Source organism: Sciurus vulgaris (assembly GCF_902686455.1).
Source record: "Sciurus vulgaris genome assembly, chromosome: 13".
Taxonomy (NCBI): Eukaryota; Metazoa; Chordata; class Mammalia; order Rodentia; family Sciuridae; genus Sciurus; species Sciurus vulgaris.
In genome coordinates, this window is record NC_136474.1 from 61034276 (window position 1) to 61060083 (window position 25808).

Sequence of the window (25808 nt, forward strand, 5' to 3'; positions counted from 1 at the left end):
AGAAAGTGGTGTAACTGTTAAGAGGTAGGTCCTTAGGAAAGTCCTTAAGTCATTGGGAGCATGCTCCCAAAATGGGTTGTGGGATCCTGGCCTCTGCCTCTTCCTCTCTTTTGCTTTCTGGACACGAAGTCAATGGTTTTGCTCTGCTGTGCACTCCTGCCATGATGTGCTGCCTGATCATAGGCCTAAAACAACAGGGACAATTGATCATAGACTGAACTTCCAAAACTGTGAGACAAGATGCAACTTTTCTCTATAAGTTTATTATCTGTGGCATTTTGTTATAGTGATATAAAGGTAATTAACACGTTGAGAGACCTCCTTTATTATTTCTTAATAATAAATAATAATATTTCTATAATAAAGGCAGATCTGTTAGCAACACATTATTTCAGTCTTTGCTTATCTTTGAATATCTTTTATTTCACTTTTATTTTTGAAAGATAGTTTTGCAGATTATAGAAATTTGGGCTAACAATTATTCAACACTTTGAATTCCCTTACCTTCTCTCCTTCATTTTTTTCTGATGAGAATTTATTTGTATTGTTCTCTTATAGTTTTTTTCTTGTTTTCAATATTTTATCTTTGTTTTTTTTGTTTTCAACAATTTGATGTGATTAAGTGACGATCTCTTTGTCTTTTTCCAACTTCAAGTTCATTAGACTTCTTAGACCTCCAGACTAATGTTTTTCATCACATTTTGAAGGTTTTTAGCCATTTTTTTTCCTTTTTTTTTTTTCCTCTCATCTCTCTCTCATCTCTCATTCTGGAACTCCCATTATGTAGTTGGTATACTTCTGTTGTACCACAGATATCTGAGACAGTTCATTTTCTTTCAGTATTTTTTCTCTTGGTTCTTCATATTAGATAACATTTTATCTATCCTCAAATTTACTAATTCTTTCTTCAGCTATTTCAAATATGCTGCTTATCCCATATATCCAAAGTTTTACTTTGTTCTTTGTTTTCAACTCTAGAATTTCCATCTAGTTATTTTAAATTTTTTTCTTTTTTTAAAAAATTATTTCTTTATTGACATTTCTACTTATTGAGTCATTTTCATAATATTTTCCTTAAATTCTTTAAACCTGGTTTTCTTCAACTTTTTCAACATATTTAAAATAGCAGCTTTGAAGTATTTTTCTGTTAAATCCAACATCTGGGCCACTATAAGACTTTTTTTTTCAGGACTCATAAATTTTTGTTGAAAACTGGATATCTTAGATAATATATCACATCAACTCTGAATTCAGTTTTCTTTTTATCCTCTGAGAGTCTTGGTTGTTATTGCTTTATATTTTTTTTATAACTTGCCTACATTTGAACTACAGAATCTTTCACACTGAAGTGTGAATATATTGATTTCTCTCCTTGGGCTTTTAAAAATAATTCTCATTTTAATCATTTGTGCAGGAAGAAAGGCTGACTTCTTAAGTCACCTCTGTGTCTGCATGGCTTAATGGTCACTCAATGACTCGTCAGAAACTGAGCTCAAATACCCCATTCTGTTACTGGAGGATCTGTGTTTGAGTTGAGGGAATGCATTAAAATTTGGGGCAGTTTTTGACTCTGATCCAGCAGTACTTTAACACCAGGCCCTGTTGTGTTTCCACTGTGCATGCACATAGGCTCCCAGACAACCATAGATATATGGACGGCTTCTCAAGCCCTTAATGCTATCTCACCTCTGGGATCTTCCTGTTAAATTTCTAGCTAGTCCTATATTGTCCATCTCAACCAGGATGCAGGTTTTTTCCACTTGCTGCCAGCTGTGGGTTTCTTCTCTGCGCTCCAAATCAAGTGAAGGCCAGTCCTGTCTTGGTAAAGCAACCATGCTGACTGGGTTAGGATAGAGGGCGGAGGCAAACATGACAGGCCATAAATCTTCATTATTTGAACCTGAATCTCCACAGTTTTTTTGTGAATATGAGTTCTTCAGTTTATTCTTTTCTCTGTGGTCAATTTACAGAAATTAGTAATTGATTATTACTGAATAATTCAGTTCAATTTTATAGCTATTTTGAGAGGAGAGGATTTGTTGATCTCTTCTCTTTCCTAAGGGGAAGACCTAGTTACATATATTGTATTTCTGAAAAAAAAATTTATTGTTTTAAAGCATTGCATATTATTAATTTAGATATTAGTACTAATAAGTAAAGTTAAATTAAGAAAAAGTGTAGTTCACAATATGACTTTGACATTTTATGATCAGAAGTGTTTTGAGATAATTCCTAAGACTTCAAGTCTTTGATTTGAAAAATCTATTTATCAGAATAGCAAGAGTCTTGTATTTTCAAAGTAGGGAATTATTTCAAGTATTTAATTTAGCAACAAATATATGAATGAACTGGAGCCTAAATTAAAGAATGCTTAATTTACTGAGGCATGATATAAATATTTCCTTGGTGTCCTGTGAGAGGCTGAAGGACATTTGAGGTCACGATTTATATATTTACCTTCCTTTTTTTTTTTTGGTAGGGGTACTTGACCACTGAGCTATATCCCCAGTCCTATTTTGTATTTTATTTAGAGACAGGGTCTCACTAAGTTGCTTAGTGCCTTGCTTTTTGCTGAGGCTGGCTTTGAACTCAAGATTCTCCTGCCTCAGCCTCCCAAACCCTTGAATTACAGGTGTGTGCCACCATGTCCACCTAACTTCCTTGTTTATGTGGGTTCAGTTGTAATGTCCATGGCACCAGGACACTGAAAAATTGCTCTCAACTAGAGCACTTCCCTTGGATCTTTCCAGTCCACTCCTTTCCAGAGTATTCTTTTTGCTGCTGATATGAGGGGAGAGAGGCTACAGGGTCAGAAAAAGACATCTGGCCTCAGAGAGCATATGGTACCTGGGGAGACTGAGACATCCCAGGATCCTAGAAGGAGGTCAAGGAACCATCCTGAAGAGGATGAAGAGGACATCTAGAGAGGAAGGACTTCCTATGGAAACCACCACACACTTGCCTCTGGTAAGCAGGAGGCCATTTAGCTTCCCCTTCTATTTGAAGCTCTCCTTTATTTGTCTTGCACACCCTGGTTTTCATCACAGACCCATCCATCCTTCCCTAAAGAAGAGCACCAAGGCTCATCTTTATCTCCCTTGAGAGCATCAAATGATGGGCTTGCTCCTTCATCTTGACAGTTCCCAGTTGCTGGACGTTTCCTCCCCTCCACTTCCAGGTGTCTCCTGATTGATCAACTTCATCCTGCCTTTCCCAGTCTTTGGAGATTCTGAGTTTCCTATATCTCCCAGCAGAGGCTTGGGACCTAGATGACTCCCTACTGCCTATCCAATCTAGTCCAGGTCCTGCTGGCTCCCATGATCTGGTCTGGCCTTTAATACCCTCCTTACTTCCCAACTGGAAGGCATGTCAACCATGGGATGAAGGAAGGGGTGAAAACCAGCCACTCAGGCCTGCATGTCCTCTCTAGATGCCCTCTTCATCCTCTTCAGGATGGTTCCTTGACCTCCTTCTAGGATCCTGGGATGTCTCAGTCTCCCCAGGTACCATATGCTCTCTGAGGCCAGATGTCTTTCTGACCCCGTAGCCTCTCATAGCCATGACGATGAGAGTTTGCACTACTAACAAAAATGCTCTAGTCTTCAGGAGCATAAAAATATTTTTTAAACTTGAAATCAATAACAAAAGTACACAGAGTAAAGCATGTTTTCAAAGGTATTTGGGTGAGTGATTCAGCATCAGCAGACCCAGGGTGTGGACGTGAGCTCAGAATGGCCTCTCTGTGCAATATCTGTAACTCATTCCCATGAAGCAAAAGCTGCCCAGTTCTTTCTCATTACAGTTTCTTTCCTAGCATGGCATGGTTAAGGACTGAACTGCATCACTCAAAAGGATCTGTTGAAATCCTAATCCCCAGGAACTCTGAATGTGATCTTATTCAGAAATAGGGTCATTGCAGATGTAATGAATCAAGATGAGGTCATTGGGGTGGGTCCTACTCCAATATAACTGGTGTCCACATAAGAAGAGGAAAGATGATGTGAAGCTGATGAACACAGAGGGAGGCTAGCTTACGTAAATATGGAGGCAGAGGTTGGATAGCACTGCCATAAGCCAAGGGACACCTGGGGCCACCAGAATCTGGGAGAAGCAAGGAAAGATGCTTTCCTAGAGATTTCAGAGTAGCAGGGGAGGGAGGATTTTTCTGCCAATACCTTAATTTTGGACTTCTAGCTTCCATAGCTGTGGGAGAATGCACTTCTGTTATTTGAAGTCACTCTGTTTATGGTACTGTGTTACTGCAACCCTAGAAAACAGATATACATGGCATGCACATTTTGTTAGTCTATTTACTTCACCTTCTATATATCCAAGATAGCAAACCTCATAATTCTCATGCCTGCTCCCAGGGACACCAGTCCACCTGTCATGTCCTCTTCTCCTGAGACACAAGGTCCTACCAAGTGTAGGAGAGGCTGTGGGAAACAGGTGTTTTTAATAGATTTGCACTTCATAGTCCCACGATTTCTCATACTTACAGAGGAAAGCATGATTTGCATTCACTGTGAAACTACAGCTGTTTCTTGGGCTCTCGTGAAGAATTAGGCAGGCCCAACTAGGACTCCTTGTGAGAGAAATGGCAGAAATGTGAAGCTCGGACCCTGGATGCCAAGTGCTGTCCTTGGGAGAGCCAAGTAGGGATGGTGGGCATGGCAGACAACTGCATCTCTGGACACCATCGTGCCTCCTCCCCCATTCAGGGCCTTTGCACAGGATGTTCCTTCTGCTGGGACCTCTCTGACTGCTCCTTTGCCTGCTAGGTGCCACCTTTTGACTTAAGGGAGTACAATTTTCTCCCTCCCTGTATACGCCCTCCCCAGTCTATTCTTTGCTCGTTTCATAATATCCATTATGACTTTTCACTGTTCTACTTATGTGTCTACTCACTTACTATGGTGAGCTATTTGAGAGTAACGACTATGCCAGCTTTATTCTGCACTGTACCCCTGACACTGAGTACCAGCTCCCAACACATATCAAGGGCTGAAAACACCCATGGAATGCATTTCTACTTCAAAGGCTCACTGACATATATGCAAACACTGAGCACATCACCAAGGGCATTTTTACTCTCCTAACCACTAAGTTTTCGTGCTTGCATCTCATTTGCCTCAAGGCTTAATGAGTAAACTGCAGCCTGAGGTCCACATCCTTGGACAATTCCTCATCTTCACCTTCACAACCGCTATCCTCAACTGTGTAGTCTACTCTCCATCAGCAGCATAGACACCCAACTTTGGGGACCACTACTTCTAGATGAAACTCTTAAATGAAGTACTAAAGATCTACATGTACACACATCCAGGAGAGTCATAGACAGGGTCATACAAACTCCATCTTGCTGAGTGGAGGGAATTTAGATGTCATCCAGGGTGACGGCTATGGGCTCCTCATTGTCTCCCAACTTCTCCCTGCAGTCTTGTCTTCATTCAGAAGCCAGAAGGGTCTATTGAAATGGTCACTCTGCTGCTTGGTATATCTGTGGTCCCCGGTCACCCAAAGTAAAAGCCTTGGCTCTTACCATGCTGACTCAGGCCCTTGGGTCTGACCTCAGCTACCTCTCTGATGCATCTTCTGTGTCCTCGAGACTTCTAGATGCTCCCCTGCAGTGGAGCTGCTGTCAGGGACGTTATTTCCCGCTCAGATGCTTGGCAGTCTCCTTCGCCTCTTTTAAGTCTTGGTTCAAAGGCCACCACATTCTCAGTGTACTCATCTTGGCCACTTTAAACTTTTTATTGTGAGAAAACTGCAGATTGAACCATCAGTGCAAGAATAAAGAAAGTTTCCCTGGTACATGCCAGATACTCAGGAGGCTGAAATGGGAGGATTGCCAAGTTCTAGGCCAGATTGAGCAACATAGCAAGACTCCATCTAAAAAAGGAAGAAGGAGGAGAAGGAGGAAGAGAAGGAGGAGATGGAGGGGGAGATTCTCTGTACTCTTTATCGAGCTTTCCCCAATAGCAACATTCTGCAAATCGACATATAATCAGGATATTGATGTTTATGAAATCAAAATACTGAGCATTTCCATTAGCACAAGAATCCCTCATGTAGCCCTTTTTCAGCTCCATATATTTCCTTCCTCCATTCATCCTCCACAATCCCTAACCCCTCATCTGTTCTTCTATTTCTATAATTTTTTTTTGTTTCAAGAATGTTATATATAATCCCAGTTACTTGGCCTTCTGAGGCAGGAGGATTGCAGGTTTGAATCCAGCCTAGGCAACTTAGCCAGAACCTGTCTCAAAACTAAAAAAATTGAAAAGGGCTGGTGGTGTGTGGCTCAGTGATACAGAGTGCTTGTCTAGAATGAGTGAGACCTTGGATTCAATCCCTAGTACTGAAAAAAAAAAAAAAAAGTTATGTAAATGGAACCAAGTAGTACGTAATCTTTGGGGTTTGACTTTCTTCACTCAGAACAATTCTCTGGTGCCTCATTAGGTGACTGTGTTTATCAGCAGTTTGTTCCTTGAGTAGTATGCCATGGTATGATGGACCACAGTGTCTTGCCATTCTCTGGCTGAAGGACAGCCAGACTGTTTCCAGTTAGGGGCTATTGCAATTAGAGCTGCCATGAAAATTCACGTGTAGTTTTTTGTGTTAAACACAGTTTTAATTTACCTGGGATAAATGCCAGTGAATACAATCCTTGGGTCATATATCAGTGGCACATTTACTTTTTAAAGAAACTCGGGCCATTCTACACTGAACTGTAACTCCTCAACCCCCACCACAACATCAGATACCTTTACCCCACTTACCTTTTAGGAGCACTGATGCAGACACCAAATTTGAAATCAGACCTCTGACAATCATCCTCTATCTGGGGAAAGCTTTCTGGGATCACCAGGACACACAGAGACCAACATGCCCACAAACTGCGTAATGTGGTTATGATGACAGGACAGAGCCCAGGCACAAGTCCCCAGATGAGGCACTCTGCTGGGTTTACAAGAAAATCATATCAAGCTCAAAAGCCAAATTAGTGCTATCCCTAAATAAAACTTCCTGCCGCAGGAGAGTTTTAACTGAGAAACTCCTGATTTATGAGCTGACCAAGCAAGCTGTGGTCCAAGCAGACCCCGCCTCCCCCATGGAGCTCTGGACACCCGCCAGTCCCAGGGGAGGAACGCTTATTTTTTTTTTTATTTTTTATTTTTTGCATGAGTGGAAAGGACTCTAGTTAAAAACATTCAGAGAGCCCCAGAGGCAGAGGAATCAAGACAAGATTGTATTTTGTGCTGAAAAGTGAAAACCAAATAAACAAAGCTCCTGGTCAGGACAGCTGGCCAGTTCAGCTGTATAAGTGAATAGCAAAAGCATTCCTGGCTCTGTGGAAGCCCCTGGAAGAAATCCAGAACCTATGAACTTAAGCCAGCCTGCGGGTTGGTGGCTGTTAGTAGTAGTAGTATAAATTCATTTGTTTCTCAATATATTGATTTCTTTCCTTTGCAGTGTTTGCTTGACATTTGTCCTGATTGGGTGATTGCTGGAAGAAATGATTAGGTAGTATTGTAAAATAATGCTTTGGCCTGACTTAAAATGGAAATATTTATAGCATTCTCACCAACACCAGATGATGTCAGCCTGATTATTGTGCTGCTTTTTCAAAAACATGCTGGTCTACAAAAACGAAACAAAACTACAAGTTCACAAACTAAATGAGCCACGGCTCTAAGAGGCTTTTTTTTTTTCCTTGCAATCATACACTTCCCTTCTGCCATTTGGCACGGGTAAGGAAGCCTGTGAGCATCTGGGTGTTGGATGTGTGAGCCTGGTGGCTCTAAATGTTGAGAACTTGCATGTCTTACCATCCAAAGGAAAAATCAAAGTCAGGTGAGATGGCTCAGCTGTCACTGTGTATAAGTGTCTGTGTCCCCTCTCAACCCATCATGGGACTTGAAAGCCTCTGTGCTTTGGCTCCTGGGACTCTGCTTCCCATTTTACTTTCCTACCTGTTTTTTCCCCTATTTTATCCTCTCCTTTCTTCCCCCTTCTTCTTCCCAACCAAAGCTTAAACCGATTCAACTAACTAAACCAAGGCCCTCAACCCAGAAGAATCAGACTCCATAATGGAGCTGTGCAAGACATTGCAAGCTTTTTTCCCCCTACAATACCTTTATTTTATTTATTTATATATGATGCTGAGGATCAAACCCAGTGCCTCACACATGCTAGGTGAGCATTCTACCTCTGAGCCACAACCCTGGCCCCAAGATATTGCAAGTTTAGTGCAATAAGCCACCATGCCTAGCAGAGAGCCACGACCCCACAGCCCAAAGACCCTCAGCCCTGGGCAACTGGAAGAAGTGACCTAGGCAGTGTGCCTTCCTCAGTTTTGTTCTGTAAGCTAAATCCAGCCTGCTTCTTCCCAGATCCACTTCATACCAAGTGCAACCTGGCCCCTGTCCTGGTGTCCCTGAGCTTCCTTAGCACCCCAGGGCATCATGGGAACTGTGGGGACAGTTACAGTGTGCTGGGGTGGAGGGGAGGGCCTGAGGAAGGCAGTTTTATTGTAGGCTTAAGGCAATTTTTGAGGAAGATCATCAACTTGTGGGAAGAAAGCAGAACCAATTCCAGTCAGTGTTCAAAGACTGAACTATCAATGCTAAGTGGGCACTGTGGGCCACAGATGGGAAGAAAAGTGGGGGCTGTCCAGCTGCAGCACAGGGATAAGGAACCACAGTGGGAACCATTGCCTTTGTAAACCATTTGGGGCCCAGAGCCTGGATTCCTAAGCAAGACCATACCAGGCCTGTTTCATGGGCCAGCTTGGGTTTCCTTAACGGAATACCACAGACTGACTAGCTTAAACAACACATTTTTTTCAGAGTTCTGGAATCTGGAAAGTTCAAGATAAAGGTTCAGGCCAATCTGGTTTCTGGTGAAGAATCCTTTCCTCTCTCTCAGACAATTGCCTTCTCCCTATATCATCATATCACCTTGCCTTAATGCCTGTACTCGGGGGCAGAAAGAGAGCTCTGGTGTCTCTTACTGTAACACCACTGCTATGGTTTGGATGTGGTTGAAGCATTTGTATGTTGGAAACTTGGTCCTCAGTGTGGTTGTACTGAGGCGATGGAAACTTTCATAGGCTGAGGGCCTTGTGGGAGGTGGTTAGGTCATCATGGGCAGTGCCTTTAGAAGTTATCAAGGGACCCCACTAATTCACACAGAATGGGTTGTTATAAAAGAGCAAGATTTGCCCATCCACTTTTTAGCTTCCTGTCACCATGTAAACTGTCCCTTTTGCATGCACTGTCTCCCTAATGACATCCACTCTGGTGTGATATAGTCAAGGGGTCCCTCACCAGAGACCAAGTTGATAGGGATGCCCAATCTTGGACTTCTAGCCTCCAAAAACTGTGGCTAAATAAACCTATTTCTTTATAAAGTTTCCAGACTCCAGTATTTTGTTATAGCAACAGAATTTGAACTAATACAGACACAAATCCTATCAGATTAGTGTCCCACCCTTGTGACCTCACTAAATTTTTCTTTAAAAAAAAATCCCAGTTATGATTATTTAATCAGAAACAATCACAAATCTTTCTCTTTTTCACAGGCTTGACTGCCTTGTAACATTTGTTTGATTTTGAGCTTGATTGTGGAGTTTTCCTCCATCAATAATATGATTTTCTTATTGTAGTGCATTCCGAAGTTCTTCTGAAGAAAACTGAATCCAACCAATATCTCTGGGAAAGCCAGTCTCTTTGTCAAAAGGTACAGAGCACTTTTGTACATGGCCAAACTGAGCAAAGTGTTCTCTTAGCTCACTCAATTCCACAGTCTAAGGAATTTTTCTGACAAAAGCAATGGGGTGACCAGTATTTGTACACAGCCCCTTGGTAGCCTTTGCTGCAAGGCTGCCATCTTTAGACTTACTAAATCTTAATTATATGCCCTATTTATCTTCTATGCCCTCTTTCCAAATACAGTCACATAGAAAGTTAAGGCTTCAACATATGAATTTTCTGTGGACATAATATTGGGTGGATACAAGTCTACAGCAAGTCTCCCAGAAAAAGGTGTTCCACTTTCCCAGTTGGAATAAGGCCAGGGATTTCCCAGGCATAAATTTTGTCAACCTCTGCTCAAAAAAGCAAGTGGAGTGATATTCTATTGCTGGGGCCATAAAGAAGGCAAAAGCTCAGTTGACAATGTGGGATATTATCTTGTACAAGTTTCTCCCAATTTGAGTTGGTATGCAAACACAGAAGCTGGTTGCTGACTCTCAGTCTTGAGACCTAGGAAGGCAAGAGGGGTGGGTCGCTGGTGCATCAAAAACTGCCTACTGGCCTGCATCCTCCCTCCTGTTTCCTCACCTGTGCAATAAGGATAATACAGTGAATGCTGAGGTAGCAAATGTATTAAACAAATTGCATGTTTGAGACCTTGAAAAACACAATTTACCAAAATAGGCAGAGGAAGAAGTAGAAAATCTGAAGATCCCATGTTGACTTTAAAAAGTGAATGTGCAGTTACTTGCAAAGAAAACTTGATTCATAGATGATTTCACTGATGAAATTCTATCAAAACTTGCAATGAAGAAATTATGCTGGAGTTTATCAATCATCTGCGATCCAGGACCCATCTTGGGACTGCAGTGTGGCGGAGCCTTTGGAAACTGAAACCCATATTTTGAGGTACTGGAAACCTTCAGAGACACTATAAGTCTGCAGGGTAGAAACTGTACTGCCTCAGATCCCCACGGCTAGATGGGAAGACACACAAACAAAATGAAAAAAATAAAAAAGGGAATGAAGCACTCCGAACAAACCAGAATGCTCCAATTATAGACTCCATTGACAAACCAGGAGAAGAAATGTCAGAAAAGGAGTTCAGAATTTACTTAGTAAAACTGCTTCATGACTTTAAGGAAAATATAAAGAGTGAAATCAGAGCTATGTTTCAGGAGAAGGAAGATAACTTAAATAAAGAGATGAGGATTCTGAAAAGAAATCTAGAAGAAATCTTTGAAATGAAGGAATCAATAAATGAAAATAAAAATTCAATGGAAAGTAGCACCAACAGAGGAGACCACTTGGAAGACAGAACCTCAGGCAATGAAGACAAAATATATAATTTTGAAAATAAAGTTGACCACACAGAGAAGATGATAAATTGCGTGATATTCCCTCACCCAGACACAATGCCTGAACAGCAACTGCTGAAGCCAATGGAGTGGAGCTACTGTGACTACTTCTGGGCCGATAAGAAAGACCCCCAAAGCAATGGCACCAAGGCGGGGTTCGAACTGTTGCTCCAAAAGCAACTGAAGGGCAAACAAATGCAGAAAGAAATGTCTGAATTTGTCCGAGAGAGGATAAAGATTGAAGAAGAATAAGCGAAGAACTTGGCTAAGCTCTCTCAGAACTCGTTGGTTGCACAGGAGGAAGGCTCCCTGGGAGAAGTGTGGGCTCAGGTGAAAAAGAGCCTGGCAGATGAAGTAGAAGTTCACCTCAAGTTCTCTGCCAAGCTTCACAGCAAGGTAGAAAAGCCCCTAATGAACTTTCGTGAGAACTTCAAGAAAGACATGAAAAAGCGTGACCACCATATCCCTGCCCTCGGCAAGCAACTCTTCAGCTGCTATGCATCAGTGGAGAAAGCCCAGAAAGCCCTCACAGAGTGGCAGAGAGACCTGGAGATGAAGACCCAGCAGCTGGAGATCAGGCTGAGCAACAAGACAGAGGAGGACCTCAAGAAGACCCGGAAGAAGTCCACACAGGCTGGTGATGACCTCATGCACTGTGTGGACCTCTACAATCAGACCCAGTCTAAGTGGTTTGAAGAGATGGTACCACCACTTTGGAGCTGGAGCAGCTGGAAGTGGAGAGGGTGGAGATGATCTGGCAACACTTGTGCCAGTACACACAACTGCGGCACGAGACGGACATGTTCAACCAAAGCACAGTTGAGCCTGTGGACCAACTGCTTCAAAAAGTGGACCTGGCCAAAGACAGAGAGCTGTGGGTCAGAGAGCACAAAATGGGCAACATTCGCCCTATAGACACGGAGATCTAGACACGCCTGTGTGGCCCCAGGGGACCTGCCCAGGAGAGGGGCTGAGTGTCCCCCGGAGAGGAGATGGTGTCTCCTGCTGAGTGAAGCTGCCCTCCCACCCACTGTCCTGTCCACTGAGGAGAGAGGAGAGAGCTGGTGATTTCAGAAGGGTGATCTGATGGCCCAGCTGGGGGATCCCAAATATTCCCAGGCCAAGAAGACAGACCTACAACCCTGCCCTTGTCTCCAAGACTGAAGCCCCCCAAACCCCATGCCATACTTGTTGCTCTGAGAACAAACTGAGGTTAGGGGGGAAAAAAAAAAAGAAATTATACCAATTACACATAAACTATTTCAGAGAATAGAGGAGGAACCTGTTCCCCAATTTTTAAATTTTTTTGGTCAGTACAGTCTTCCCATCCTTTAGATAAAAGGTCTCCCAAAGATCCATGTGTCATAGGCTTGGTCCTCAGCTTGACACTACTGGGAAGTGGTGGAATCTTTAAGGGGTAGGGCCTAGTGGGAGGTCTTTAGGTCATTGAGGGTTTGACCTCAAAGGGGATAATAGAACTCTAAATCCTCCTCTTCATTTCTTTTAGTTCTGAGCAATAAGGTGAGCAGATTTGCTTTGCCACGTTCTCTTGCCATGATATGCTGTCTCACCACAGGCTCAAAAACAATGAAGCCAATCAATCATGGACTGGAACCTTCAAAGCTGTGAGCCAAAATAAACCTTTTCTTGTTATAAGTTGATTATCTCAGGTATTTGTTAATAGTAATGGAAAGCTGACTAGCACAAACCCTAATACTAAAATCAGACAAAGACATTACAATAAAAGAAAACCACAGACCAGTATCCCTCATGACTGGAGACACAAAAATTCTTAACAAAATATTAGCAAACTGAACCCAGAATTTTTAAAAAAAGAATAATGCAATATGACCAAGTGGAATTTTTCCTAGGAATGTAAGGTTGTTTTGTTATTTTAATATCAATCAGTCAAAGTAATTCATCACGTTATTAGAATTAAAGAGAAAAATTATACAACCAGCTCAATAGATGCAGAGACAGCATTTAACAAAATTCATTAAATCTTCATGATACAAACTCTCAGCACACTAGGAACAGGTGTAAACTTTCTCAACCCGATAAAGAGCATTTCAAAAAAACCTATAGATAGTATCATACTTACTAATGAAATATTGAAAGTTTCACCTTAAGAAGGAACACTTTTGTCCCTTCTATTCAACACTGTGTTAGAGATCACTATTCATTAGAACAATGAGACCAAAACAGAAAAAAAAAAAAAAAAGTAAAGAAAAAAATAATGGATACAAAGACTGAAAAGAATTAAAACTGTCTAAAAGTAGTAAGTGAATTTAACAAGGTCTCAGGATACAAGGTCACTTTATCAATTATATTTCTATGCATTGGCAACAAACAATTGGAAAATTAAATTTTAAAAAGAATCATTTAACTATAGAAGTTCAGATTGAGAAAAGATGGGATGGACTCACATTTATGGTACTGGTTATGCATGATCTGAAAATTAGATTAAGAAAACAATTCCATTAACAATAACATTGAAAAGAATACCACTGATAATTTCACCAAGGAGGCAAAATACTTGTTCATTCAAAACTATAAAACATTGTTTAAAAAGTTTGATATTGAAAAAAAAAATTGCTGAAAGAAATTAAAGAAGATCTTTAAAAACAGAAGGGCAGCCAGGTGCCATGGCACATGCCTATAGGCTGAGGCAGAAGGATCATGAGTCAGCCTCAGCAAAAGCAAGACACTAAGCATCAGTGAGACTCTGTCTCTAAATAAAATACAAATAGGGCTGGGGATGTGGCTCAGTGGTCAAGTACCCCTGAGTTCAATTCCAGGTACCCCTCCCCTCAAAAAAAGAAAACATCAATAGGGCATTCCATTTTACTGGATTAAAAGACTTAATATTGTTTATATGGCAGTATTATACAAAACAATACAGACTCAAAGCAATTCCTTCCAAAATCCCAACAGCATTTTAAAAAATAAATAAAAATCCATTCTAAAATTCAAATAGAATCTCAAGGGATCCTGAATAGCCAAAACAATCTTAAAAGAGACAAAACTGGAGGACTCAGACTTCCTGATTTCAAAACTTACTAAAAGTCTACAGTAATCAAAACAGTGTGGTACTGGCATAAGAACAGATACAGACCAAAGGAATGGAACAGAAGTAAACCCTCATGTATATGGTCAATTGGTTTTTGACAAGGGTTCCACAGCCATATAATGGAGAAATGAGAGACTGTATTACAAACGATGCTGGAAAAACTAGATATCCACATGCAAAGAAATGAAATTGGACCATTCCCTTCTACCATATACAAAAATTAACTCAAAATGGGTCAAAGACCTAAATATAAGAGCTAAAACTATAAAACCCTTAGAAGAAAACATAAGGAAAAAGCTTCATAATGTTGTATTTAGCAATGATTTATTGGATGTGACAACAAAAGAAAAAATAAATTGGACTTCAAAATGTTAAAGTTCTGTGTATCAAAATATATGATCAAGAAAGTAAAAGGATAATCCACAGAACGAGACAAAATATTTGCAAATATATAACTCATAAGGATCTAGTATCCAGACTATTTAAGGAACTTTATGGCTGAACAACAAAAAGACAGCAATCCAATTTTTAAATGACTAAAGGATTTTACACATACTTATCCAACAAGGATATATAAATGACCAATAATACATGAAAAGATGCTCAACATCATCAGTTATTAGAGAAATGTTCATCAAAACCACAGTGAGATATCACTTCATGCCCACCAGCATGACTCTTAATGAAAACAAAACCAAAATGAATAACTGTTGATAAGAATATGGAGAAATTGAAACTTTTGTACATGACTGCTACAATGTAGGTGGGGGCTACCAAGGTGCAAAACAGTTTGATGTTTCCTGAAAAAGTTAAACATAGAATTATCGTATGACTCAGCAATTCCATTCCTAGATATGTATTCATAATAACTGAAAACAATTATTTAAACAAAAACTTGTACACACATGCTCATAGTAGCACTATTTGTAGTAGCCAAAAAGCAGAAGAAACCTAAGGGTCTAGGAATGGACAGATGTATCAACCAAACATGATGTATCTGTATAGAGAATAGTATTCAGTCATCAAAAGTATTGAGGTGGCAATACATGCTACAACATGGTTGAAGCTTGTAAACATCATGTTAAGTGAAAGAAGTCAAGATACAAAAGGTCACATATTATAGGATTTTGTTTATATAAAATATCTAGAATAGGTAAATCCATAGAGACAGAAGTAGATTGGTCAACAGGCTGGGAAGAGAGAGAAATGGAGACTGCTAGTAGACATGGGGCTTCTTTGGAGGATGATGGACAAGTTTTAAAATCAGGTAATAGTGATGGTTGTACAATCTTGTTAGTATACTAAAAATGACTGAGGTGTACATTTCAAAATGCTTTTTACTGTGTGTAAATTATATCCTAATTCTTCAGAAAAAAAGTATTTGCAACATAGAAATGTAAACCAAAATTGTGAAAATTACTCTATGTAAATACATATTTTAAATATCATTTCTAATTGTAATGAAAAGCCCATAAAATATTAGGAATAAATTTAATAAAATATAGTCAAGACCTCTACACTGGAAACTATGAAACAGTACTGAGAGAAACTGAAGAATACCTAAGTAAATGCAGGGATAGGTCAAGTTCATATTTTGGAAGTCTCAATACCAATAAGATATTAATTCTTCTGAAATTGATCTTTAGACTCAATGCAATCCCAATTAAAATCCTAGTAGGATTTTGGGGGGTTTAGAAACTAAACAAAAGTCTGGTTTTACCATTTATGTGGAAAAAACAAGGGCCTGGAATAGCTACGACAATCTCAAAAAAGACCTACATTGCCTGACTTTAGCACTTCTGTAAATCTATAGTAATTGTGGCTGTGCAGTATTGTAATTGACTGTGAAAGGTCCAGTTCTACTGCCCCTCACCAGAGCCAATAACCCAAGAGACAGAGTGAAGAGGAAAGGTTTTTATTAGCAACCAGACAGCTAATGCCTGTGACCATCTTGCCTGGTGCTTCCAAGAGAAGGTTTATATAGCACCGTTTGTGGGAATATTATCTCAGTTTCAGGCAAATGAATGCCAGGTTAGTTAATGAGTCTTGAGAAACTTCCAGTTCTGGAACATGAGTTGTGAGCTACCTATCTTGGTTTGGAGATCAGCAGCATCCTGGACCTGTAATTCTAAAAGAGTAAGGACTGTTCAGAGGCTTATTATTTGAAAGTATGTGCATCTGGTTTCTATCACAGCCAGTCTCTGCTTTATGTATTCCTGACAACTACATTTTAATTGTGACCTTTTCTGTAACCTGGGAATGAGCACAGGGAAAGGGCCCATGTATTTTAGCTAATTGTACACTTGGTCATTAAAATATGGAGCACACTGCAGGAGAAAACAAAGTTGCAGAAATTGAAAAGAAGAAATGGAGGAGTAAAAAAATCTTAACACAGGATGTGGCTTCAACATTAGCATAAAGAGAACATCAATGGGATCAAACAGAAAAGATCAGAAATAACCCACACAAGGATGTCTCATTGATTTTCAAGACAGGCACCAAAGTAATTCACGGGGGAAAGAAAGTCTTTGCAACAACTAGTACTTGAATATTGACTATCCACACAAAAAAAAAAATAATAATAATAATCTTTATCCCTACCTCACATTATACACAAAATATTTAATTCAAGATGGATAACAAATTTAAATATGAAAGGTAAAACTATAATGCTTCTAAAGGAGAGAAGACTTTCTTCATGACTTTGAGGTAGGCAGAGATTTCTTAGCACACAAAAAGAACTAAGTACAAGCGTGGGGAAAAGATTCAAAAGGGCATCAAAATTAAAACTCAGCTCATCAAGACTTATCATTTATAAAATGAAAAGAATGAACTCACACATTCTGTTTGATGGCACTAGCCCCAGCAACTTACTGGCTTCCCACTTTCCTGCTTCAAAGGTTTGGATCATTTAAAAGATCTTGTCAAGCCAGGTGACACACTTAATGCAATCAGTTTTTCATGGGCATTGTCACGACTATGAGTGAGCCTTGTGTATCTTATACGCTTCACAAATTTTAAGTGAAAAGCAATGGTAAGCTGGGTGCGATGGTGCACATCTGTTAATCCCAGCAGTTGGGGAGGCTGAGGCAGGAAGATTGTGAGTTCAAAGCCAAGCATCAGCCATTTAGCAAAACCCTAAGCAATGGGCGAGACCCTGTCTCTAAATAAAATATAAAAGAAGAGTGGAGATGTGGCTCAGTGGTTGAGCACCCCTAGGTTCAATCCCTGGTACCAAAATTAAAAAAAAAAAAAAAAAAAAAAGACCTCCTCAATTCCTACCCATCTTTCTTTCAGACTGACAGATTGACAAATGGTGAGAAAAGAGTACAATCTTCCTGTTATGGTTTAGATGTGGTGTTCCCCAAAAGCTCACTTGTGAGACAATGCAAGAAGGTTTGGAGGAGAAATGATTGGGTTATAGCCTTAACCTAATCAGTTAATTAATCCCTAATGGGATTAACTGAGTGGGATCTGGCAGCAGATGGGGTGTGGCTGGAGGAGGTGATTCATTGGGGGTGTGGCTATGGGGTATATATATTTTGTATCTGGAGAATGGAGTCTCTCTCTCTCTGCTTTCTGATCATCATGTGAGCTGCTTCCCTCTGCCCCAGGGAATGGAGTTGGCCTTCTATGAACTAAGACCTCTAAAACCACAAGCCCACAAATAAACTTTTCCTCCTCCACAGTTGTTCTGGTTGGGTTCTTTTAGTCATAGCAGCAACAAAACTGACTAAAACACCTCCCCAATTCAAGAGCTTTCTAACAACAAATACTGCACTTCTAATGAAATCTCTGCAAATACCAATAGCCATGGCTTTCTCAACACTCTTTAGCATTCAATTGGTAGCCAATCTCCAGGCACTTGTGGCCTTAAGAATCACATTTTGAATGTCATGATGAAATTGACAGTTCCAAAACTGCTTGCATAATACCTAAGCTTGCTCAAAAAGTATCTTCTGTAATGATTTTATACTGCCAGTGCTAAAGTACTTCAGATCTGTAGTACCCAACAAAAAGTACTTTTATGTGAATTTTTACATGACCCCTGCAATACACAAGGATTCTTTCTTTTTAAGATGAACACATTAAGATTTCAAAACATTCTTGTAATTGACTACACCTACCTAGTAAGTGAAGGCTTGGAACTCAAACCCAGATCCTCAGACTCCAAGTTGAGTATTTCTTACTGCACTGTCAGGCCCGGATGTAAGAGGATGAGAAATAATCACTAATTCTGCTTCTTCAGCACAGGGAGGTGGATCCACATGCCAACATTTACTAAATTTATAGAATGGTGACAGAACCAACCAGATGTTTTTTGCCTATCCCAGCATTACTTTGTGCTGTGTAAGCAGCAAACGTAATGCCACTGAAGGCTGTGGGAATCCTAACCTTTTGTTTGGTGGTAGCAAGCAGCATTAGAACCTCCAAGTATGAATAGACCACTTGGATTTTGCCTAACTTGGGGATCCTTTGATTCACTGGTTAAAGAGTAAGTGAGGACACTGCCCAAAAAGACTCATTCCACTGGGTCCTCACTCTGGCTGTGGACCAGGCTCAGATATGCATTTTAAGATGTTGAAGTCAGTCAGTGAAACTTTTCACAGACTGATTGATTTGTGTTTCTAATCCTCATTTTATTATGAAATGCCAAAAACATTGCTAACTAATGAGATAAGCCATGAGGAATGCTTGTCAAAGAACTGGGCATACAGGGAACTCAATAGAAATTGTGTTAACCCCTTATAGGAGAAAGAGAAGAAAGAAAGAGGAAAGAAAGAGGAAAGAGAGAGAGAGAGAGAGAGAGAGAGAGAGAGAGAGAGAGAGAGAGAGAGAGAGAGAGGAAGGAAGGAAGGAAGGAAGGAAGGAAGGAAGGAAGGAAGGAAGGAAGGAAGAAAGAAAGAAAGAAAGAAAGAAAGAAAGAAAGAAAGAAAGAAAGAAAGAAAGAAAGAAAGTCATGTTGACTGACTCCTCTGGATAGAGTCTTCTGTGTTGACTCCTAAACAGGTAAAGGTCATAATTGGACATGAAGCCAGGAAGAAGCGGCAAAGGTTAGAAAACAAGAGGCCAGGACTGAGATGTGAAGCATCCCAAGAGATAAGAGAACTGGAGATGGGGCATGGTACCACACACCTGTAAAGTCAGATTCAGGAGGCTGACTTTACAGGAGGATGGCAAGTTCCAAGCCAGTCTCAACAATTTAGTGAGGCCCTAATCAACGTAGTGAGACTCTGTTTCAAAATTTAAAAAAATTTTAAAAGCCTAGGGAGGGGGTTCAGTGGTTGAGCACCCTAGGGTTCAATCCTCAGTACCCCCCACCACCTCCCCAAAAAACCCAAACCAAAACAAGAAAGCGGAGAGATCACAGGTAAAATAAGACAGTGATGTTATTAGGATTTCAGAGGTGGGCAGTTCTAGGGGTGCAAGCTTCATAATATATATTTCAGTTTTGTTTTTTGTTTTTTTTTTTTTTTTGGTACTAGGGATTGAACCCAGGGGTGCTTAATCACTGAACCACACCCACAGATCTTTTTTTATTTTTAATTTTGAGACAGGGTCTTCCTAAATTGGTTAGGGTCTTGCTAAATTGCAACTTGTGATACTCCTGCCTCAGCCTCCTGAGTCACTGGGATTATAGTCATGTGCCACCAGACCGAGTTTATATCTCAGTTGTTCAAAGGCATTTGCCTACTTGATTCTTTTCCATTTATTTCCTTTGGTAGAAAGTCTTCTACAGCTTGAATAGTATCATGTGGTGTTAATGTGACACAAATAGGTCAATCAAAGCCCTAATGTTATATTTGAGATATTTCTACTGAAAAAAGGAAACAGTTCCTTCTCCTATTTTCTCCTACATCTCTGCCCTTCCCAAATCCTCCCTTTCTCTATAAAACAACAGCAGCATGAGAAAACACATGATGGATGAAAATCAGAGTAACATGTGTTTATAACCTCACAAAGTCCTATAGGAAAGAATGGGCTAAACCTTACATGCGCACAGGATACAAGGAACCTACTGGTTTGGGGTTAGCACACCTGGTTCTCACTGCTTCTTTATCACTGGGTAGAATGTGGTGGAGTAAGTGGACATTCTGAGTCATTTCTGAAAGATCTTTTAAGAGAAGTTCTTCAAATAATACTATTTCTTAATGTAGAAATAATTTTGATAGCAATTTCTTTTTTTCAGGTTCTACAAAGTAACAAGTTGCCTTTTGAATCAGAAATAAGTCTAACCAGGTTTGTAAAGTATATATTAACAATTCTTGTGGTTTATATAACAGATATTTAAAATAGTAATAAGGAAGCTAAAGCAGATGAGTTCTCACTTGAAAACTAGTTTATACTTTATCAGGTCTGTAGTTTGAAAGGCAGTGCTTAGGATTCCTGAGTAAGATTTCTTCCCATGTTATCTAGAAAAGCAGCTACTGCGCCATTGAGAGCTATGGGCTGCTTTTGACCCTTTATTGTTTTTAATAAACTTTTAACTTAAAAATAGTTTTAGACTGATAGAAAAATTGCAAAGATACTACATGGAGTTTCTATGTTCCTAATACCTGGTGTCCCATATTGTTAACATCTTAACCTAAGTGTGCTACATTAGTTAAAATTAATGAACTAAAATGAATATATTATTATTAACTGAAGTCCACAACTTATTCAGATTTCCTTAGTTTATGCCTGTTCCGTGATCCCATCTAGGACACCACATTACACATAGTTGTCACGTCCCCGTGGGCTCCTCTTGGCTATGACAATTTCCCAGACTTTTATTTTTTTGACCTCGCCAGTTTTAAGGAGTGCTGCTCCGATATTGTGTAGACTGCACCCCCTGTGGGGTTTGTCTAATGTTCTCATATTTAGACTGGGCTTCCTGGGTTCCAGAGGAACCACAGAGGTGAAATGCCATTCTCATCGTGTCCTACCAAGGAATCAAAGTGACTTTTCACTGTGGGTGGTAATAAGGGATCAAAGTAACCTTTCACTGTGGGTGGTAACAAGGTGATTTTGACCTCCTGAGGGCAGCACAGAGCTTCCTAAAGGGTGGGCCACACCCCAGTTCCCAGGCATGTGTGCAAGAGGCTGCTGGAGAGGGATTTGGACTCCAGATCCAGCAATGGAAATTGGGGGGAAACCCCGACCAGGCAGGGACCATGAGAGTGTCTCCCAAGAAGCCACCAGACTTACACTGCTGAGGGAAGGAGATTACTTCCAAAGAGGGAACCTGTGCCTGCCACCTGAACCCACCTGGTACCTAGGAGAAGGTATCCAGAAAGGGTACTTACTGTGCTTCAAGGAAGCCCAGGAGTCCCTTGGGGTTGGTGTGGCACTGATTTGGGTAGGAGTCATTTGTGAATATGGGTAGTTGCTTAGGGGCAGAGGTTGTGTTTAAAATGAGCTGTTCAAGGAGCGTCCTAGGTACATTAAGGCACAGGCACTATGCAGATATGGCACAAACCAGACCAGGTCAGCAGCAGAAATGTGTCTGAGATTCAGAAGGGAGGGTCAGGAGCTGCAGGGCATGGACATACCCTGGGGTATCCAGAAAAGGGGTTTAGCACAACTCATGGGCTGCTAGGCCCCAGAAGGCAGGAGACTGCAGGGTCTGTACAGCCCAGGGGACTTTGGCCATCCCATCTCCCAAACCCACCAGACCTGGGAGATGGAGAGAGAGAATTTCCAACCTTCTTGCTTACACTCAAGGACTCTGCCTGGCATGCAGGCCAGAATTCTCTTAGACTGTGTGTTTCCACATGTGCTCCTGCATGGAAAGTCCCCAGGCTGCTCCAGGATGTCCTCTGCAGTGCCCCATCCTGTCCTCCTTATCGCAGCTGCAGGCAGCCTGAGCCACATTCCTCCTGCCTGAGTCACTGCTCCAGGCCCCAGACTACCTTGCTTCCAGTTTGGCCTAGGGACCAAGCCACAGTCCATAGTTTGCTTGTCCTTTTTTTCTCTGTGAACACTACTGATTTATTTTTATTGCCTACATGAAATGACTATGTATTATCCAAGAAAATTTTCCCTTCCTAAGTTATTCCCTTACTTTTTCTGTATCCTGCTCAAAAATCTAGCCTATCCCATTCCTGCTGTCCTTCATTCTGATTACAACATTACATTTCTTTTTACCTAGTTTTCCTTGACTACTTGAACACCATTTTGATCAAGGGTCAAGCCTGTCCTTCTCAGTTTGGTGCAGGCTCACTCCCATCCACATCTCCAGTGCTTTTCTGACCTTCTCCTTCATGCTTATCAATGCCTTTGTCCTTGACCATCTTTTTAGATGTTGTTTGATTTATGGTGCTGCGGATGGAACCCAGGGCATCACACATGCCAGGCAAGCACTCTACCACTGAGCTGCATCCCCAGCCTTGATCATCTTTTGACTTTATTTTTCCAGGAAGTTCAGTAGTTACATTCCACTGGAAATTGACCATTTTTTAACCTTCTTATGGCAGGAGGCTTCTCACCATTCCTCGTGTGACTGGCTGGATGAATGATGGAAAATGAACTATTACAATGATGCCAAACATCTAAACCAAGTGAGTTTGAATTTGTGGAATTGGACAGAAATGTTGACCAAGTGTAGTTTATGTATCTTAAATAAGTGGTAGGTCCTTAGAATCATATCATATTGGATTTTCAAGTTTAAAATACCTATAATACATAGTTTGGGGCTAAATTTGGCACTAATTACTAGAGTTTAGATAGGTAGCAAGGAATGCCTATAGTTTTAGAAAATTTATGGGAGGAAAACTTAGTATCAAAAACATTTTTCTTCCTGGTCATTGACATGTTTACTCAGAAATGACAGTGGTACCGTCCAGTGTCCCGATAGCACATATTAGGTTGGAGGAGGTATTTATTCTCTGAATATTCTCCCCAGTTTGGAGAATCACTCATTATTGTCAGTTTTTCTTTTCCTTAGTGTGTGTGTCACAGGGGTATTAGGGATTAAACCTGGGAATGCTCTACTACCAAGCTACCTTTAAAATTTTTTTTTTTTTAATTTCTAAATTTTGAGATAGGGTCTCACTAAGTTGCTTCAGGCTGGTCTTGAACTTGTGATCCTCTTGCCTCAGCCTCCCAAGTAGCTGGGATTACAGGTCTGTGCCACCACACCCAATTTATGATTGTCACTTTGAAGAACCGCACATTATTCTATGAACACTGAGTACCTGTGTCATGTAAGATGATTAGTAGTTTCTAGTTATTCTCTCCTGTCAAAAAATTCACTGGTTTAATAACTTATACTATCACATTGCTGTGAGCTGCTTTCTTGGCTTGGTCACCACACTGTGCAGAGTTCTGCCATGTGAAGGCTCTGCTGGGAGTCAGCCTCCCTCTCCTTAAGGAACTCAACCTGATGGGCTGGCAATGCCGGTGGAGTGAGGGAAGGCAGGGGCAGAGGAGGGGACAGAGAAGCTTTCTGGAGGAGGTAACTAGTGAGCTGAGAGTTGAAGGATAAGGGAGCACTCCAGAAGACAGGTGACAGGAGATAAGCTTGCCCTGTTGTGGAAAATGAAATGTTATGTTGGACACAACTTACTTAAAAAGAAGACATTAGGCCAGAAATGGGAATGGGAATTAAGAAGCACTCTTCCATACCCAGGATGTAGCTCTGAGGAAGGTGGAGCCACAATACAAAGTCTCAATCCCTTCATCAGGATCTGCTCTTCAGGAAGTGGTGAGCATGGGTCATAAAGATCTCAGGGAAGCTAGGACACATCCTCCTGACACCTCTCCATGTCTCCTGAAAACAGAATTAATAATGCCTGCCTCAGAGGGTGCTCAAGGAGTCCTGGGGGAGCCCCACCAGGAACAGCTAAGGAAAACAGCCAGTAAGTGGTGTTTGTGACAAGGACAGAATGGAATGGGGCTTCTCTGTGAGGAAGGGTCTGCACAGAGGCTCAGGGAACCTGGGGTTGGAAGAGGACAATGCTACCTGAGAGTTCGCCTTCTGGACCTCCCAGCTCCTGTTTACTCTAATTTAAAAGACAAAAAACAAAAAACAAAAAAACAAAACTAGAGTTTCTGGAATAATGATGGATCAGAAATTGAAAGAATCTCACCACCTCCCTCCCTCCCAATTTCATCAAAACAATTTCTGTTCCTTTCCATTAGATTCAATGACTCATAAGGGAACAAAATGATAGTTTAAATAAATACCACATTTGGCAAAGCCATCCAACAGTTTCAGTCTTGCCATTGCTTTTCTTTTCTTTATTTTTTGGGGGGTTGGGTGGGGTACCAGGGATTGAACCCAGGGGAGCTCACTGAGCCACATCTCCAGCACTTTTTATTTTTTATTTTTTATTTTGAGACAGGGTCTCTCTAAGTTGTTTAGGGTCTCACTAAGTTGACAAGGTTGGCTTGGAACTTGCCATCCTCCTGCCTCACCCTCCCCAGCTGTTTGGTTTGCTATTGCTTTTCACTTAAAAATTTGTGACGCATTTAAGATGCACAAGGCTCACTTCTAGGTGTGGCAATTCCTATGAAAAGTAGGTTGAATTAAGTGTGTCCACCCAATCTTCCCTTTAAAGAGAGTGTATTGGTCAAAATTCTCCACAGAAACTGAACAAGAAGGTATGTGTGTATACATACAGAGAGATTTATCTTCAGGAATCAACACACAATTATGGGGGCTAACAAATCTGAACACCACACAGCAGATGAGGAAGCTAGAGACCCAGAGAATATTTGAGTCCAGAATTTCCTCCTCTTTGGGAGATCTTGTTCTTATAGGGCCTTCAACAGATTGGATAAGGCCTATCCCTATCATAGAGAGTAATCTGCTTTACTTAAACTCTTTTAGTTTAAGTGCTAATCTCATCTAAAAAGTACCCTGGCAGGAACAGCCAGACACCTTTGATCAAAGACCTGAATATTGTGGTCTAGCCAGGCTGACACATAAAATTAACCATCACAGAACATGATACAGGATGACACACTAAAGGATGATTTTGGTGTCCCCAGGCACATGCAGGTGGAGTCCCTGTGCTTGTCTGGCCCTCTTCAAGTAGCTCTAGGCCAACCTCCTGCCAGAAGAAGTCGGGGCTGGAGGTCCTGTGTGTGGACAGAGGGGCCTGACTCACAGTCCTCCCTTTCCCTAGTAGTCGTGCAGTTTTACCCTTGAATCTCATGTTCCTTCATGCCAAGTGAGCACACTGCTCTATTTACTGACCTTGCTGGATTATTGTGTGAGATGGAAATAATGTACAGGGGGTGATGTTTGTTTTCTCCTAAGTTCAGTCATTGCCCTGTCAGGAAGGGCTTGAATGCTCTGACACAGAGCAGCAGAAGGGTCCACGTCTTAATGGATTTGGGTGGGCTTTCCTTGGGGGAAAGGAAAATCTAACTTCAAGGATGAGTCTGGCTTCCGTGGGAAAGCATCAGCAATCCTCCCAACCCTGAGCTCCTAAATTGAGTGTCTCTCTTCTTAAATTACTATGTCTTCTTTTCCAAAAATTCAACTTAAAAAGTCTAAGTTTCCCTTTTTCATCTCCCCCTAACCCAATCACTCCCTTTTTCAAAGGAAACAACTATTAACTCCTTGGCACAAATCATTTCACATTCCTTCCTAATGGCTTTTTTTTTTTTTTTTTTTTTTTGCTACAAAAATGA

General features: G+C 40.9%; 1 pseudogene across 1 annotated transcript; it reads left to right on the forward strand.

Annotated features, from left to right (window-relative positions):
* The first annotated feature begins 8311 nt into the window (after positions 1 to 8311).
* On the forward strand, positions 8312 to 12055 carry LOC306642773 (growth arrest-specific protein 7-like; annotated as a pseudogene). The gene has a single exon. The product of its transcript is annotated as a growth arrest-specific protein 7-like (transcript).
* The last annotated feature ends 13753 nt before the right edge of the window (positions 12056 to 25808 follow it).